The following is a 13,631-nucleotide window of genomic DNA, read 5'->3' on the forward strand; positions in this document are numbered from 1 at the left end:
GCTCAGGTTGCCAAAGCTCTCACTCAAGCCCCAGAAGATAAGGGATCATTAGTGTCTCACAAAATAATGTTGAGTTTCCTTTCACTTTCCTAGTGACTGTTCAGACCTGGGTTTTGGGTTTTTTTTTGTTTTTTTTGTGCGGTACGCGGGCCCTTCACTGCTGTGGCCTCTCCCATTGCAGAGCACAGGCTCCGGACGTGCAGGCTCAGCGACCATGGTTCACGGTCCCAGCTGCTCCGTGGCATGTGGGATCTTCCCGAACTGGGGCACGAACCCATGTCCCCTGCATCAGCAGGCGGACTCTCAACCACTGCGCCACCAGGGAAGCCCAGACCTGGTTTTAATACTGTATTCTGTTCATGAATTTCAAAAATTATCTAGCATGTGGGCTTCCACAAACGTTGTGTTGATACAAGTGCTTTTTAAAAGTGCTCAGGAAGACCAGGACAAGGGCACTGTGCAGGTTGCCAAAAACTCTTACCAGAAAACTAAAAAATGTGGTGCATGTTTCCAGCGTGGCACAATAGCTGTGCTCTGCGGCCGCCCTGGAGCGGCATGTCACTATGTCGCCGCCCTCACACGCTCCGGGTGAGCATCTAAGCTGTGGCCCAGCTTTCACGAAGAACCTGCTCTTGGGCACTTGCGGGGAGAACAGCTTTCCAGGTCGCCTCTAGAATGAGGCTCTCCCTCTGTCATACATCTCCCTAAGCAAGATGAAAATAGGAACAGCAAGCGCTCTGTGCCAGGCGAGGCCCGCCGGAGCCTGCACATCAGGCAAAGCGACGCTCCCAGCGGAACACAGCAGCGCAGCCACTGGGGCTCTTGGCACCAACAAAATATTTCTTGGGCATGAAAGGCTGCCAGGCCAGGGCTGAGTGCCATGGTAAGAGAGGAGAGAAATGAACCAATCAAGGGAATTTCTCTTTCCTTTTCTCAGAACCTCAAACTAAAAATAAAACACAGGACACTATGAACTACTAAAAATACAAGCCAAAAAAAAAAAAAGAAAAAGAAAAATATAAGCCAGCACAGGGGGAGCACACCCATAGCCATGGCACACACACACACACTCACACTCGCTCAGGGTGGGTGGGAACATGGCCTGAATTAATACACGCAGAGCACTGCGAATATCGTATGACACAGATTAAGTTCTATGTAATTTTTACCATTATTACTTGTATGAAGATGGACCTATGTCCATATTGGACCACAGGAATAAAACACCCTGAGTTGCTCAAGATATTTGCTTCACAATCCAGTCTCGACAAGAATAGATCAAGTTATATGGACCTAGAGTCTATCATACAGAGTGAAGTTAAGTCAGAAAGAGAAAAACAAGTACCGTATGCTAACACATATATATGGAATCTGAAAAAAAAAAAGTCATGAAGAACCTAGGGGCAGGATGGGAATAAAGACGCAGACCTACTAGAGAATGGACTTGAGGACACGGGGAAGGGGAAGGGTAAGCTGGGACAAAGTGAGAGAGTGGCATGGACATATACACACTACCAAACATAAAATAGCTAGCTAGTGGGAAGCAGCCGCAGAGCACAGGGAGATCAGCTCGGTGCTTTGTGACCACCTAGAGCAGTGGGATAGGGAAGGTGGGAGGGAGGGAGATGCAAGAGGGAAGAGATATGGGGATATATGTATATGTATAGTTGATTCACTTTGTTATAAAATAGAAACTAACACACCACTGTAAAACAATTATACTCCAATAAAGATGTTAAAAAAAGAATAGATCAATTTGTAAAAGGACTCACATTTTCACATTAAAATTAATACAGAAAGAGAAATGAAAGAAATAATGGGAGAAATTAGGATCATGCTATGCATTGAGAACAAAAAGTCTAAGAATATCATAAGCAGAATCCCAGTGGAAAGCAGGTATCAGTTGACCCAATAAGATCACCAGACTTTGGAAAACCTTTTTAGAACCTCCCTCCTCTTCTTGAGTATTAGAAGTCTTGTGAGCAGCCATGTGATTACAGAGGTTAAAGGTTCCCAGACTTACAGAAACCAAACACTGAAATTATTTTCCTATCTGCTTACCTTCTCCTGGAGGTCAGAAATGCCCTGCTTTAGTCAGTATGGTAGTCAGGCTGTCTATGATTATTTTTTATATATTTGTTATTAGTTTCTGCTTTATAACAAAGTGAATCAGTCATACATATACATCTGTTCCCACATCCCTTCCCTCATGCATCTCCCTCCCTCCCACCCTCCCCATCCCACCCCTCCAGGCGGTCACAAAGCACCGAGCTGATCTCCCTGTGCTCTGCGGCTGCTTCCCACTATCTATCTACCTTACGTTTGGTAGTGTATATATGTCCATGCCTCTCTTTCGCTTTGTCACAGCTTACCCTTCCCCCTCCCCATATCCTCAAGTCCATTCTCAAGTAGGTCTGTGTCTTTATTCCCGTTTTACTCCTAGGTTCTTCATGACATTCTTTTTTAATTCCGTATATATGTGTTAGCATACGGTATCTGTCTTTCTCTTTCTGACTTACTTCACTCTGTATGATTTTTTTTTAACACAACTCAGACTGAACCTTCCGTGTTTGACATCTGAGTTCAGGAGAGGCTGTCTATAGCTGTAATTTGTGAATGGCCCTATCCAGCGGGGTGCTTCTCACACATAAGCCTAATTCATCACCCTATTCAATTTTCTCTTCAAGTTATCACCCTTGAGACATATTTAGAATCCTGGAACGTGAGAGCTGGAAGGGGCCTTTGAGATCAACTGGTCCAAACTCCTCATTTTACACTCACAACTGATAACTGCATTCCAATTGGTCACCAACGTTGCTTCTGGCACGATGAGGGGTGCTAACACTGGGAAAATAGTAAGCGTTCCTCTTCCCCACATTCTCAGAAAGGCCAAGGTCATAGTCACCCCTCCCCCAGCCAGCCTCACACACAGTTTTCACTGTTTCCTTTCTGTTGCTGTGTGAGGCAGCTCACAAAGCAACAGCCCTTTGTTGCTGAGGGAAGAACAAAACCCTGGCCTCCCAGCAGTGGAGAGATTTATAAGAGCTCAAGTAAGGTCTAAAGAGTAAATTACCCTGTGAATTATATGTAATCAGCATCTTTTCTAGCATACTACAGGATGACGCTGATTACAGGGAAGGCAAAGGTGGGCAAAAAGGAGCATAAATCATCACAGAGGATGAAGCTTGAACAAGTTATGGTCTTCATCTTTTTTTCAGTCTTTACACCACATTCTGCTAAATCTTTTTTTGGAAAAGCATTTAAGAAGAACAAACATTAAAGAGTCTTTCCGGATTTATTTAAAAGTAGGAATAGGGAAAAAATAAAAGTAGGAATAGGAAATAACTTGATATTCTGTGAGATATTCTTTATTTTTAGTCAAGAAAGAATATGCCCATAAATTGGAGAGAGTGGTCCAGAATTGAGAGCCGTAATTATTGAGGAATCACTTCCATTTGAGGAAAGCAGCAAAGGCTTCATGGAGGAGGTGTGACTTTCACATTTCTTTCTCCTCTTCCTGTTTCATTCTTTATTGTTTCCTTTCACAGATTTCTGAAAGAGTGTTGTTATATTTAGGTAAAATTAGGATAAGCATACCTTAACTTCTGTCTCTCTCTCTCTCAATCCTATACATCATCCACAGAAATCTCAAGTGCCCATTGCATCCTGGGAACTTTCAGTGTCAAGTTAACCCCACCTTATCACTCAGAGCACTGCACTGCAAGTGTTCCCTAGGACAGTAAGCTCCATGAGGACAGAAACCTTGTCTGTGTTATTTACCACTGTGTGCCCAGCACAGAGAAAATGCCCAATCAGTTGACTGAATGAATGATTATGGAACCAGCTCTTCAGAGAGCTATGTGGCTGTGATCTCAAATGCAACTGAGAAGAATATATTCCTAGGCAGTGTTTTCCCACATCCCCTTGACCTTTATAAGGGCCATTGCCCATCTGCCCCATCCATGGAGGATTCTGGTACCTAGCATGCAGCAGGCACTTGAATATTGGTATAACAGCATACTGAATAGAAATAATTTAGTAAAGCCATCATCGTAGACCTAGACGTTTTAGGATAGCCCCTTTCAATATAAAATATGTAAGACCTTTTAGGTAACAAAATAGAGAATCAAATGTAAGTAATAACTCAGTTATAATTCTCTACTTGAAAGTTTTCTGATTGCTGTGTGTAATACATGACTGACATCCAAATTATATTGACCTTCCACCTAAAAATCATCTGAGTTTTACAATAAATTCACGTTACCGGGTTCCCACAGTCCATACAGAATTTATATACTCATCTAATCACCACATACATACATCTCCATTCTAAAGAATAGATACCAGCTAATGTTCATGATTCAGAGGAACTGTTAAAACATTCATTAATCGGGGCACTTATACATGTTTCTGATGGAAGTATAGCCATTTATTTGAAGCAAGTCATTTATCTACAAAAGGCCTTCAGTACATGTGAAGAAGTAAAAATGTCTATGCTTCTCACAGGTACTTTGGAATTCCACACAAACAGGGATATGGGCTTAGTAAATGCTTTTTATGCCAAGACTTTATTTATTATACAAAACTTTAGTTAAATATATGTGAACATCCCGTATGATATAAACATACAAGATTCTAGAAAGATTTGACCCCTCCATTTTTCTCACCTTGCAAAGATAACTAATGATAGCTCCTCCAATTCCTTACCTCCTTTTCTCATTGAGACTTCCATACCCTTACTTTCAGCTGCTCCAGCTCCTCTCTTGACTTCAAAATTGTTTTCCCATCTCTGGTTTCTCCCTACCCTAGTCCATTATTCAAGGCACCAAAGAGATTTTTCTAAATACAGATTTAATCTTGTTACTACCCTGCTCAAACCCACAATGCCTTCAGTCTCCTTAGCACGATGTTCAAGGGCCTTCATGAGCTGACTGCAGCCTATCTTATCGCTTCATCCTTGCCATCCTCCCTCTATGCTCCAGCCTCCAGTTAGTTCCACCAGAGGTCTCACCTCAACCAAAACAGGTGATGCACTTGCATCCCTCTGTGGCTTTGAATCTCTGTTCCCTTTTCCACCTTTTGCAGCCCACACAATTCTACTCACCCTTCTCAGTCCAGTCCTAGGGTAAATTTTGCTAGGTCTCCTGCTCAGACCAAGTTAGTGGCTGCCTCCTCTCTTTGCTCAATGCACTCTATGTATCCTTCTATTGTAGCATTTATAGGTCTGCATTAGCATTCGTTTTATGCATGACTTTCTGCATCACTTGGTTGTGAACTCATGGAGGATTAGTGCTGGAGTTTTGCTCTGTGTTTAATAAATATTCGTTACGTGAATGAATGAGTGAGTTAATGAGTTAATTACTTCCCCCTGCTATGGACGTTAGTCAGCATTCAAAAGAGTCCTTCTGCATTTGGGAATCTCTTTATTTCCATTTGGTATAATGCGGCCTCTTAAGTCTACCAGAGATTTGGGAAAAGGAAATGTAATAGATGGGAAAATATTTTTAAGTAGGCATGTGTGAGCATTAGCTTAATCCCTTTAAAGACAGAGGTTACATGCCAGAATATATCATGAATGAGAATGTTGAAGAAATGCTTCGTTGAATAATAGCTAGGAGTGAAAAGTTCTTGTCCTTAACCCTGGGAGCAGTAAGGTGATAACCCATATTTCAGTCTTCTCCCTCTACTCGCTCTCGTCGGTGTTTACCAGATGAAAAAAACCCATCAACTTCTTTCGTCCAGATTTCTGGTCTCTAAAGAGTGAAAAGGAAGTACTTTCATATTAATTGTTCTGGATTTTCAAATTTTTATGAAGATCAGGTGAATTTACAAACGTGGTAGTATGGTTTAAAAAATAAATTCCTGGATGAGACCTTCACGATGGCAGAGGAGTAAGACATGGAGATCACCTTGCTCCCCAAAAAATACATCAGAAATGCAACTACGAAGATGGCGGAAGAGTAAGATGCGGAGATCACCTTCCTCCCCACGGATACACCAGAAATACAGCTACACGTGGAACAACTCCTACAGAACACCTACTGAATGCTGGCAGAAGACCCCAGACCTCCCAAAGGGCAAGAAACTCCCCACATACCTGGGTAGGGCAAAGCGGAGAGATTCCCGCACAGAAGATCGGTGCCGAGCGGCACTCACCCGCCCGAGAGGCTTGTCTGCTCGCCCGCCAGGGCGGGCGGCGCTGGAAGCTGAGGCTCGGGCTTCGGTCGGAGCGCAGGGAGAGGACTGGGGCTGGCGGCGAGAGCTCAGCCTGAAGGGGGCTAATGTACCACGGCTAGCCGGCAGGGAGTTCGGGGAAACTCTGGAGCTGCCGAAGAGGCAGGAGACTTTTTCTTCCCTCTTGGTTTCCTGGTGCGCGAGGAGAGGGGATTGAGAGCACTGCTTAAAGGGGCTCCACAGACGGGCGCGAGTCACGACTGAAAGCGCGGAGCTCAGTGACGGGCGTGGGACGCTGTGGCTGCTGCTGCCGCCGCCAAGAAGCCTGTGTGCGAGCGCAGGTCACTGTCCACACCGCCCTTCCGGGAGCCTGTGCAGCCCGCCACTGCCGGGGTCCCGGGATCCAGGGGCAGCTTCCCTGGGAGAACGCACGGCGCGCCTCGGGCTGGTGCAACGTCACGCCGAACTCTGCCGCTGCAGGCTCGCCCCGCACTCCGTGCCCCTCCCTCCCGCCCGGCCTGAGTGAGCCAGAGTCCCCGAAGAGGCTGCTCCTTTAACCCTGTCCTGTCTGAGCGAAGAACAGACGCCCTCCGGCGACCTACACGCAGAGGCGGGGCCAAATCCAAAGCTGAGACCCAGGAGCTGTGATAAAAAAGAAGAGAAAGGGAAACCTCTCCCAGCAGCCTCAGAAGCAGCGGATTAAAGCTCCACAGTCAACTTGATGTACCCGGCATCTGTGGAATACATGAATAGACAACAAATCATCCCAAATTGAGGAGCCAGGAGTCAGTGCTGTGCCTCTGAGGTGGGAGAGCCAACTTCAGGACACTGGTCCACAAGAGACCTCCCAGCTCCACATAATATCAAACGGCGAAAATCTTCCAGAGATCTCCATCTCAACACCAGCACCCAGCTTCACTCAACGACCAGCAAGCTACAGTGCTGGACACCCTATGCCAAACAACTAGCAAGACAGGAACACAACGCCACCCATTAGCAGAGAGGTGGCCTAAAATCATAAAAAGTCCGCAGACACCCCAAAACACACCACCAGACGTGGACCTGCCCACCAGAAAGACAAGATCCAGCCTCATTCACCAGAACACAGGCACTAGTACCTTCCACCAGGAAGCCTACACAACCCACTAAACCAACCTTAGCCACTGGGGACAGACACCAAAAACAACGGGAACTACGAACCTGCAGCCTGCAAAAAGGAGACCCCAAACACAGTAACATAAGCAAAATGAGAAGACAGAAAAACACACAGCAGGAGAAGGAACAAGATAAAAACCCACCAGACCTAACAAATGAAGACGTAATAGGCAGTCTACCTGAAAAAGAATTCAGAATAATGATGGTAAAGATGATCCAAGATTCTATTTCCCAGATCCAAAATCTTGGAAATAGAATAGACAAAATGCAAGAAACAGTTAACAAGGACCTAGAAGAACTAAAGATGAATCAAGCATCGATTAAAAACACAATACATGAAATAAAAAATACTCTAGATGGGATCAATAGCAGAATAACTGAGGCAGAAGAACGGATAAGTGAGGTGGAAGATAAAATAGTGGAAATAACTGCTGCAGAGCAAAATAAAGAAAAAAGAATGAAAAGAACAGAGGACAGTCTCAGAGACCTCTGGGACAACATTAAACGCACCAACATTCGAATTATAGGGGTTCCAGAAGAAGAAGAGAAAAAGAAAGGGACTGAGAAAATATTTGAAGAGATTATAGTTGAAAACTTCCCTAATATGGGAAAGGAAATAGTTAATCAAGTCCAGGAAGCACAGAGAGTCCCATACAGAATAAATCCAAGGAGAAATACGCCAAGACACATATTAATCAAACTGTCAAAAATTAAACACAAAGAAATCATATTAAAAGCAGCAAGGCAAAAACAACAAATAACACACAAGGGAATCCCCATCAGGATAACAGCTGATCTATCAGCAGAAACTCTACAAGCCAGAAGGGAGTGGCAGGACATAATTAAAGTGATGAAGGAGAAAAACCTGCAACCAAGATTACTCTACCCAGCAAGGATCTCATTCAGATTTGATGGAGAAATTAAAACATTTACAGACAAGCAAAAGCTGAGAGAGTTCAGCACCACCAAACCAGCTTTACAACAAATGCTAAAGGAACTTCTCTAGGCAAGAAACACAACAGAAGTAAAAGACCTACAATAACGAACCCAAAACAATTAAGAAAATGGGAATAGGAACATACATATCGATAATTACCTTAAATGTAAATGGACTAAATGCTCCCACCAAAAGACACAGAGTGGCTGAATGGATACAAAAACAAGATCCATATATATGCTGTCTACAAGAGACCCACTTCAGACCTAGAGACACATACAGACTGAAAGTAAGGGGATGGAAAAAGATATTCCATGCAAATGGAAACCAAAAGAAAGCTGGAGTAGCAATTCTCATATCAGACAAAATAGACTTTAAAATAAAGACTACTAGAAGAGACAAAGAAGGACACTACATAATGATCAAGGGATCAATCCAAGAAGAAGATATAACAATTGTAAATATTTATGCACCCAACATAGGAGCACCTCAATACATAAGGCAAATACTAACAGCCATAAAAGGAGAAATCGACTGTAACACAATCATAGTAGGGGACTTTAACACCCCACTTTCACCAATGGACAGATCTTCCAAAATGAAAATAAATAAGGAAACACAAGCTTTAAATGATACATTAAACAAGATGGACTTAATTGATATTTATAGGACATTCCATCCAAAAACAACAGAATACACGTTTTTCTCAAGTGCTCATGGAACATTCTCCAGGATAGATCATATCTTGGGTCACAAATCAAGCCTTGGTAAATTTAAGAAAATTGAAATTGTATCAAGTGTCTTTTCTGACCACAATGCTATGAGACTAGATATCAATTACAGGAAAAGAGCTGTAAAAAATACAAACACATGGAGGCTAAACAATACATTACTTAATAATGAAGTGATCACTGAAGAAATCAAAGAGGAAATTAAAAAATACCTAGAAACAAATGACAATGGAGACACGACGACCCAAAACCTATGGGATGCAGCAAAAGCAGTTCTAAGAGGGAAGTTTATAGCAATACAATCCCACCTTAAGAAACAGGAAACATCTCGAATAAACAACCTAACCTTGCACCTAAAGCAATTAGAGAAAGAAGAACAAAAACATCCCAAAGTTAGCAGAAGGAAAGAAATCATAAAAATCAGATCAGAAATAAATGAAAAAGAAATGAAGGAAACGATAGCAAAGATCAATAAAACTAAAAGCTGGTTCTTTGAGAAGATAAACAAAATTGATAAACCATTAGCCAGACTCATCAAGAAAAGAAGGGAGAAGACTCAAATCAATAGAATTAGAAATGAAAAAGGAGAAGTAACAACTGACACTGCAGAAATACAAAAGATCATGAGAGATTACTACAAGCAACTCTATGCCCATAAAATGGACAACCTGGAAGAGATGGACAAATTCTTAGAAATGCACAACCTGCCAAGACTGACTCAGGAAGAAATAGAAAATATGAATAGACCAATCACAAGCACTGAAATTGAAACTGTGATTAAAAATCTTCCATCAAACAAAAGCCCAGGACCAGATGGCTTCACAGGCGAATTCTACCAAACATTTAGAGAAGAGCTAACACCCATCCTTCTCAAACTCTTCCAAACAATATCAGAGGAAGGAACACTCCCAAACTCATTCTACGAGGCCACCATCACCTTGATACCAAAACCAGGCAAGGATGTCACAAAGAAAGAAAACTACAGGCCAATATCACTGATGAACATAGATGCAAAAATCCTCAACAAAATACTAACAAACAGAATCCAACAGCACATTAAAAGGATCATACACCATGATCAAGTGGGGTTTATTCCAGGAATGCAAGGATTCTTCAATATACGCAAATCAATCAATGTGATCCACCATATTAACAAGTTGAAGGAGAAAAACCATATGATCATCTCAATAGATGCAGAGAAAGCTTTCGACAAAATTCAACACCCATTTATGATAAAAACCCTGCAGAAAGTAGGCATAGAGGGAACTTTCCTCAACATCATAAAGGCCATATATGACAAACCCACAGCCAACATTGTCCTCAATGGTGAAAAACTGAAACCATTTCCACTAAGATCAGGAACAAGACAAGGCTGCCCACTCTCACCACTCTTATTCAACCTAGTTTTGGAAGTTTTAGCCACAGCAATCAGAGAAGAAAAGGAAATAAAAGGAATCCAAATTGGAAAAGAAGAAGTAAAGCTGTCACTGTTTGCAGATGACATGATACTATACATAGAGAATCCTAAAGATGCTACCGAAAAACTACTAGAACTAATCAATGAATTTGGTAAAGTAGCAGGATACAAAATTAATGTACAGAAATCTCTGGCATTCCTGTACACTAATGATGAAAAATCTGAAAATGAAATCAAGAAAACACTCCCATTTACCATTGCAACAAAAAGAATAAAATATCTAGGAATAAACCTACCTAAGGAGACAAAAGACCTGTATGCAGAAAATTATAAGACACTGACGAAAGAAATTAAAGATGATACAAATAGATGGAGAGATATACCATGCTCCTGGATTGGAAGAATCAATATTGTGAAAATGACTCTACTACCCAAAGCAATCTACAGATTCAATGCAATCCCTATCAAACTACCACTGGCATTTTTCACAGAACTAGAACAAAAAATTTCAAAATTTGTTTGGAAAAACAAAAGACCCCGAATAGCCAAAGCAATCTTGAGAACGAAAAACGGAGCTGGAGGAATCAGGCTCCCTGACTTCAGACTATACTACAAAGCTACAGTGATTAAGACAGTCTGGTACTGGCATAAAAACAGAAAGATAGATCAGTGGATCAGGATAGAAAGCCCAGAGATAAACCCACGCACATATGGCCAACTTATCTTTGATAAAGGAGGCAGGAATGTACAGTGGAGAAAGGACAGCCTCTTCAATAAGTGGTGCTGGGAAAACTGGACAGGGACATGTAAAAGTTTGAGATTAGATCATTCCCTAACACCATACACAAAAATAAGCTCAAAATGGATTAAAGACTTTAATGTAAGGCCAGAAACTATCAAACTCTTAGAGGAAAACATAGGTAGAACACTCTATGACATAAATCACAGCAAGATCCTTTTGGACCCACCTCCTAGAGAAATGGAAATAAAAACAAAGATAAACAAATGGGACCTAATGAAACTTCAAAGCTTTTGCACAGCAAAGGAAACCATAAAGAAGACCAAAAGACAACCCTCAGAATGGGAGAAAATATTTGCAAATGAAGCAACTGACAAAGGATTAATCTCCAAAATTTATAAACAGCTCATGCAGCTCAATAGCAAAAAAACAGACAACCCAATCCAAAAATGGGCAGAAGACTTAAATAGGCATTTCTCCAAAGAAGATATACAGACTGCCAACAAACACATGAAAGAATGCTCAACATCATTAATCATTAGAGAAATGCAAATCAAAACTACAATGAGATATCATCTCACACCAGTCAGAATGGCCATCATCAAGAAATCTAGAAACAATAAATGCTGGAGAGGGTGTGGAAAAAAGGGAACACTCTTACACTGCTGGTGGGAATGTGAATTGGTACAGCCACTATGGAGAACAGTATGGAGGTTCCTTAAAAAACTAAAAATAGAACTACCATATGACCCAGCAATCCCACTACTAGGCATATACCCTGAGAAAACCATAATTCCAAAAGAGACATGTACCAAAATGTTCATTGCAGCTCTATTCACAATAGCCCGGAGCTGGAAACAACCTATGTGTCCATCATCGGACGAATGGATAAAGAAGATGTGGCACATATATACAATGGAATATTACTCAGCCATAAAAAGAAACGAAACTGAGCTATTTGTAATGAGGTGGATAGACCTAGAGTCTGTCATACAGAGTGAAGTAAGTCAGAAAGAGAAAGACAAATACCGTATGCTAACACATATATACGGAATTTAAAAAAAAAAAAAAGTCATGAAGGACCTAGGGGCAAAACGGGAATAAAGACACAGACCTACTTGAGAATGGACTTGAGGATATGGGGAAGGGGAAGGGTAAGCTGTGACAAAGTGAAAGAGAGGCATGGACATATATACACTACCAAACGTAAGGTAGATAGATAGTGGGAAGCAGCCACAGAGCACAGGGAGATCAGCTCGGTGCTTTGTGACCGCCTGGAGGGGTGGGATGGGGAGGGTGGGAGGGAGGGAGATGCATGAGGGAAGGGATGTGGGAACAGATGTATATGTATGACTGATTCACTGTGTTATAAAGCAGAAACTAATTAAAAAAATTAAAAAATAAAAAAAAAATAAAAAATAAGGAATAATGCATTATTGCAGCAGGGTTAAAGCACAGTAAATTATTACATTAAAAGTATATATACAGGAGCAAAACTATTTACCCTTAGCAAACCAACACCTAAATATGTTTTATTTTATAATAAAGTATTTTATTCACAAAAAAAAAAAAAAAGAAATGCAACTACATGTGGAACAACTCCTACAAAACACCTACTGAACGCTGGCAGAAGACCTCACACTTCCCAAAAGATATATATATATATTATTCCTTCTTCTCTTTTTGTGAGTGTGTATGTGTATGCTTCTTTGTGTGATTTTGTCTGTATAGCTTTGCTTTTACCATTTGTCCTAGGGTTCTGTCTGTAATTTTTTTTTTTTTTAGTATAGTGTTTAGTGCTTGTTATCATTTGTGGATTTGATTTTTATGGTTTGGTTGTTCTCTTCTTTCTTTTTTTTCTCTTTTTTTATTATGTTTTAATTTATTTTATTTTTAATAATTATTTTTCATTTTTTACTTCAATAATTTTATTACATTTTATTATATATGATTTTCCTCTTTCTATCTTTCTTTCTTTTTTCTCACTTTTTTTCTGAGCTATGGGGCTGACAGGGTCTTGGTGCTCTGGCCAGGTGCCAAGCCTATGCCTCTGAGGTGGGAGACCTGATTTCAGGACATTGGTCCAGAAGAGACCTCCCGGTCTCACATAATATCAATTGGCAAGAGCTCTCCCAGAGATCTCCATCTCAACGCTAATACCAAGCTCCACTCAATGACCAGCAAGCTCCAGTGCTCGACAACCTATGTCACACAACTAGCAAGACAAGAACACTACCCCACTCATTAGCAGAGAGGCTGCCTAAAATCATAATAAGGTCACGAACACCCCAAAACACAACACTGGATGCAGTCCTGTCCACCAGAAAGACAAGATCCTGCTTCATCCACCAGAACACAGGCACTAGTCCCCTCCACCAGGAAGCCTACACAACCCACTGAACCAACATTAGCCACTGGGGACAGACACCAAAAACGACGGCAACTACAAACCTGCAGCCTGCAAAAAGGAGACCCGAA

This window comes from Mesoplodon bidens (genome assembly GCF_964165515.1).
Source record: "Mesoplodon bidens genome assembly, chromosome: X".
Lineage (NCBI taxonomy): Eukaryota > Metazoa > Chordata > Mammalia > Artiodactyla > Ziphiidae > Mesoplodon > Mesoplodon bidens.